Here is a 6000-nt window from a genome sequence, read left to right as displayed (position 1 = left end):
GAAAGGCGTCACAGGGGGCAAGAGCACTTTGCTGCCCCAGAACCCGAAGAACAAGTCCTTTCGAGGCAAGCGGGGTTCTGCGTCTAGATCCACTCAGGGGTCCTTTCGTGCCTTTCGGAACCAATCCAAGGGCAAGCGCTTCAAGGCTCAGGGCAGTCAGAAGAAGCCCTGGGCGGGTAAGCAGAAGTCAGGCAATGCCGGCTCGGCGGGCCAGTCCGCCTCTGTCTGAAGGGGCGCCCTCACCCATTTATGGGGTGGGGGGACATTTGCGCGGTTTCCTCCGACCTTGGCTGCTCCGGATATCAGACAGGTGGGTTCTGGAAATCGTTCGATCGGGTTACAGGATCGAACTCCTTTCTCAGCCGGCGAACGGATTCTTTCCCTCAAATCTTAATTTGCCTCTGGGGCGTCTGCAGGACCTGCACCAAGCGGTGCAGGACCTTACTTGCTCAGGGGGTGATTGTCCCGGTGCCTCATCGGGACAGGTTTCGGGGGTTTTTTCTTCATATCTGTTCGCTGTGCCCAGAAAGGGGGGCAAAGTGTGTCCTATTCTGGACCTGAAAGTACTGAACCGCTTCATGCGTGTTCGAAAGTTCCGTATGGAGTCTCTCCATTCGGTGGTGGCCTCCTTGAGTCCAGGAGCATTCCTGGCCTCGATAGATCTGAAAGATGCGTACCTGCACATCCCCATATTCGAGGGTCATAAGCGGTACCTTCGATTTGCTATCGCAGAGGACCACTACCAGTTTGGGGCGTTACCTTTCGGTCTCGCTTCGGCACCAAGGGTTTTTACCAAAGTGTTGGTGCCGGTTCTGAGCCTGCTGAGGGCACAGGGCATTGCGGTCTTGGGTTTCCTGGACGATCTACTTCTGGGATCACGTGCCAGCCAGGACCTAGTGCGCCTTCTGTCCACCACGGTACAGACGCTCCAGGAGTTCGGATGGACCATCAACGTTCAGAAATCGACGTTGTCTCCATCGGTTCGTCTTCCCTATCTGGGAATGATTCTGGACTCTGCTCAGGCAAAGGTGTTCTTGCCGGAGGACAAGCAGGACGAGCTCAGGTCCCTCAGGGACAACCCGTCCTCGTCACTCAGGACTTGTATGCGGGGCCTGGGGTTGATGGTGTCGGCCTTCGAGGCGATACCCTTTGCTCAGTTTCACACATGGGCTCTCCAAGCGGAGATCCTGGACAGGTGGGACAGACTGCCTCAGTCCCTGGATCTGAGTGTCTCCTTGAGGAGTCAGACCAGATTGGTTCTTCTGTGGTGGCTCCAGTCCCTGTCGGTGGCGGAAGGCAAGTCCTTCCGTCCGTAGGTGTGGACGGTGATTACCACCGATGCCAGCCTGTCGGGCTGGGGTGGAGTCCTGGGCAACCTGTTTGCCCAGGGCACTTGGTCGGAGGAGGAGTCCTCCCTCCCGATAAATGTGCTGGAATTGCGAGCGATAAAACTCTGTCTCTTCCAGTGGTCGGACCGTTTTTGGGGCCGTCCTGTCCGGGTACAGATGGACAATGCTACCGCGGTGGCTTACATCAACCACCAAGGGGGCACCAGGAGTGCTCGGGCGGCCCGGGAGGTGACCGACATTTTGTCTTGGGCCGAGACTCATGTCCCGGCGGTCTCAGCAGTTCACTTCCAAATGCTGTGTGCGAAGTGGGGATCCCCGGACGTGGCTCTGTTCGCATCTCGGCTAAACCGACAGGTGGAAAGGTTCGTGGCATGAACGTGCGATCCGCTGGCGGACACCTCGGATGCGTTAGTGGCCCCTTGGCATCAGTATCGTCTGATGTATGCCTTTACTCCGATTCAGTTGCTATCCAGGTTCCTCCGCAGGTTAGCCTCGGAACCGCACCTGGTGATTCTGGTGGCGCCGGACTGGACACGCCGGTCCTGGTGCGCCGACGTTGTTCACCTGGCAGTGGCGCCTCCATGGCGACGACCTCTGCGGGAAGATCTCCTGTCTCAGGGTCCGATCTTCCATCCTGCTTTACAGTCGCTGGCTTTAACGGCCTGGCTGTTGAGACCCAGGTCCTGAGGGACAGGGGTCTCTCTTCTGAAGTCATTCCTACCTCCTCTGGTAAGATCTATTACCGTACTTGGAAGGCTTCTTTCGCCTGGTGTGAGTCCAGGGGGTTCTCCCCTCGCTCGTACGCGGTGTCTAGAGTGTTGGATTTCCTCCAGTCTGGGGTGGACCAGCGCCTGGCGCTGGCCACGATCAAGGGCCAGGTGTTCGCACTGGCTATTCTTTTCCAACGCCCTGTGGCATCTCATTCTCTGGTTCGCACCTTCATTCAAGGTGTGCGACATTTGGCTCCTCCCAGGAAGGAGCCCTTACCTCCGTGGGACTTGAACTTGGTTCTGTCCGTGTTACAGCGTGTTCCCTTTGAAAACATTTGGGATATATCGTTGTCTCTGCTGTCTAAGAAGGTTGCCTTTTTGGTGGCAATCACTTCGGCTCGCAGGGTGTCGGAACTGGCAGCGTTATCTTGCCGTTCTCCATACTTGGTGATTCACCGGGATAAGGTGGTCTTGCGTCCGCATCCCTCCTTTCTTCCTAAGGTGGTCTCTGAGTTCCACATTAATGAGGACATTGCCCCGTCTTCGCTTTGTACAAAGCCTAAGCATCCTAAGGAGGTTGCTCTGCACTTCTTGGATGTTGTCAGGGCGATAAGGGTTTACCTGTCATCTACGGAATCCTTTCGGAAGACAGATTCCCTCTTTGTCCTTCCTGAGGGACCTCGGAAGGGCATGGCTACATCTGCAGCGACTATTGCCAAATGGATCAGACAGACCATTGCACAGCCTTACGCCTTGAAGGAACAGGTTCCTCCCTTCCCTGTTAAGGCGCACTCTACCAGATCTGTGAGTGCGTCCTGGACCTATTGGCATCGGGCCTTGGTGGCCCAGGTGTGCAAGACTGCGACTTGGTCGTCGGTGCACACTTTTTTCCAAGTTCTACAAAGTAGATGTTCTGGCATCAGCTGATGCTTCCTTTGGCCCCAAGGTTCTCAGTGCGACTGTGCCATGAAGGACCCTTATTTTTTTGTGGGTCCCTGGCTGTTGGTATTTGCTTTCCTGGGCTGTTGCTCCTATTGAGCATTGTTTTTCTGTTGCCCAGCAGGTTCTCTTACTGTTATGTAAGGTTCCTTTCTCTGATGTGGGTACTGCGTTGCCTTTTTCTATGGTTGCGTCTCCCTCCCCTCATGTCTATACTGCTTTGGGACATCCCAACAGTGATGACTTAGAGGCGGCGGCGACTGTCGGAGGACGTAAGAGAAAACTGAATTTTTGTAAAATCTTACCTGTAAAATTCCTTTCTCTGAGTCCTCCGACAGTCGCCACCCGCACCCCTCTTTTGGGGTTCTTATTACCTACTGCTATGCTACCAAACTGAGTTGGGAGTGGTCACTGCAGGGGGGTATTGACTAGATGGGACAGCCCCCATGGGTGTGTATATGCAAATGCCTTTGTTCTTTTGACTAAGTCTTTATGCCTAGCTACTCCTGCGGAGCGGAAGTCAATACCCAACAGTGATGACTTAGAGGCGGCGGCGACTGTCGGAGGACTCAGAGAAAGGAATTTTACAGGTAAGATTTTACAAAAATTCATTTTTTTTTCATCTTTCCAGTATGTGCTTTTTGTTTACAACTTACATTAAATAAAATCATGTTAAAGTCACTGCCACCCAGATGTTCTGTATGAACAATAGTAATAAACTGCCTGGTTTGATAATATAAGGTCAAGCAGAGCATCATTTCTAGTCAGCGCTTCTCATCACTTCTTCACCCAGAGTCAGAGGGGGGAACGGCTGCAGCTGCCATCAGTATTGCAGCCATCTAGCTGAGTATGATTTTTTTTTTCTCTAATCGTCTTCCATGGCAGCATCTGAAAGATAGGCTCCTCCCACCTAAAAAAGAAAACACTATAGTCCACCATTATAAAAATGTCAGTCATAGCTGCATGCCTCAGTTTGATTGTGTTTCCTCTGGATCCACAGGAGCTGCAGACGTTTATTTTTTCTAGTCTCTGTGCTATTTGCAGGGGACTCCCTGGCCAGCCTCCCATCCAGCTCAGCAGGCTTTCGGTAGTGCAGGTCAGGTGCAGCAATTCAGAGCAAGCTGCCCCCTACCTGAGGTTTCAGCCCTACTGAGGGGTATGCAACCATCCCCCCAGCTGCACAGAATATTGATGGCATTCCCCCCAAAAGACCTCTGCACCTGGAGTCAAGCCAGCTGTTCAGTCATCCCATCTTCATGGCACCAGCTGACCTCGAGCTGCCCCTCTGGCCTACACCCTGCCCACACAGAACAGCTGATCCACGCTGCTGGGGGAGCAAGAAGGCGGTGGTTGGCGACAGTACTGGAGCCCAGCGGCACTTCTGGTGACGCATTTCCAATCTGCAGCCAGCTTGGTGAAGGCGGAACCCTCAGAGATGGACGACAGGGATGCACTTCCGCTGATGTCACTTCCCGGTGGCGGAACGATTTTTAAAAAAGAAAACAAAAGCAAAAGAGAAAGACAAACAGGGAAAAAGGCACAGATGGACTCTCTTCCGTAAAGAAACAGCAGGCTGAAAGGATACCAGGAGAGCAGATGGCAGTGCAGGTATGTCCGCCAATTTGCATGAGGTCAGCTGGGGGCAGGGCTGGAGCTGTAGCAGGAAGCTTCCCCACCCTGCCCTGTAGATCCTGCTGGTCAGGACAGCTCCAAGGTAACCAGAGTGTTTCCTCTGTCTTTGCCTCACTACAAACTGTTACTTATGTTTGTGTATGGCAACTGCCTGTCTTCCTGGGTTCTTTGTGCTTATTTACAAAGAACCCAGAAGAGAAAAGGGCAAAGACCAGCGGCAAGGCATGCGCCTCTTGCAGTCACAGGTTTCCTCCGGAATGGAAAAAAAACATTATGCCAAAAATGTATCAACAAAATGGTGGCCAAAGAATTACAGGTGTTTCTTAACCACTTACCGCAAACTGACGTATATATACGTCAGCAGACTTTGCGGGGTTATACCGGGATGATGCCTCTAGCAGAGGCATCATCCCGGTACCTTGGTTTACAGCCAACAGTCGGCTTTCCGTCCGTAACGACCGATGTGGCTCCGAAGCCGTTCGATCGTTACCCGGGTGAGCGGGAGGGGACGTCCCCTCCCCTCCCGCCACCTTTCGTGACTTCGCTCGGGCCTCCCGTCCCATCGGGAGACCTGAGCACCCAGCTGGCACGTCTACCGGCTGAATGGGGTCCCGATCAAAGCTGGAAGCGGCTTTGATCGGGTCTCAGATGATGTCACTTCCGGGTTACTGTGCTGCAAAAGGCGGCAAATTTAAAAAACGGCTGTATGCAAAAGCACTGTTTTTGGCGTTTTGCATACATGGAAGTGTAGTGGAGGGGTCTTTTAGACCCTCGATCCCTCCATAAAGAGTACCTGTCACTGCATATTGGTGTCACAAGGGATGTTTACATTGCTTGCGACAGCAATAAAAGTGATCAGATTTTTATTTTTTTTTTAAAAAACCTGTAATAAAGTTAAAAAAAATAACTCGCGCACAAGAAAAAACGTATACGGAAGTCAAGCCGCAAATGAAATCGCTGTTCAAACCACACATGTGAGGTATCGCCGCGATCGCCAGAGCGTGAGCAATAATTAAAAAAAAAGAGCTACACTCTAACTCTAAACTAGTAACCGTTAAAAACATTTAAAGAGTCGCCTATTGAGATTTCTATTGACCGTAGTTTGTCGCCATTCCACGGGTGCGCGCAATTTTAAACCACAACATGTTGGGTATCTATTTACTCACCGTGATATCATATTTCACAATATACAAAAAAAATGGGCTAACTTTACTGTTTAGTATTTTTTAAATGCAGTGAAATGTGATTTTTCGTAATTTTTCCAAAAAAATTGTGTTTTAAAGACCGCTGCGCAAATACCGCGTGACAAAAAATATTGCAATGACCGCCATTTGATTCTCCAGAGTCTTTGCTAAAATAATATATATAAT

The sequence above is a fragment of the Pelophylax lessonae genome, assembly GCF_965119305.1.
Source record: "Pelophylax lessonae genome assembly, chromosome: 7".
Lineage (NCBI taxonomy): Eukaryota > Metazoa > Chordata > Amphibia > Anura > Ranidae > Pelophylax > Pelophylax lessonae.
The sequence above is the reverse complement of the archived record's forward strand: the minus strand, read 5'-3'. Positions refer to the sequence as shown.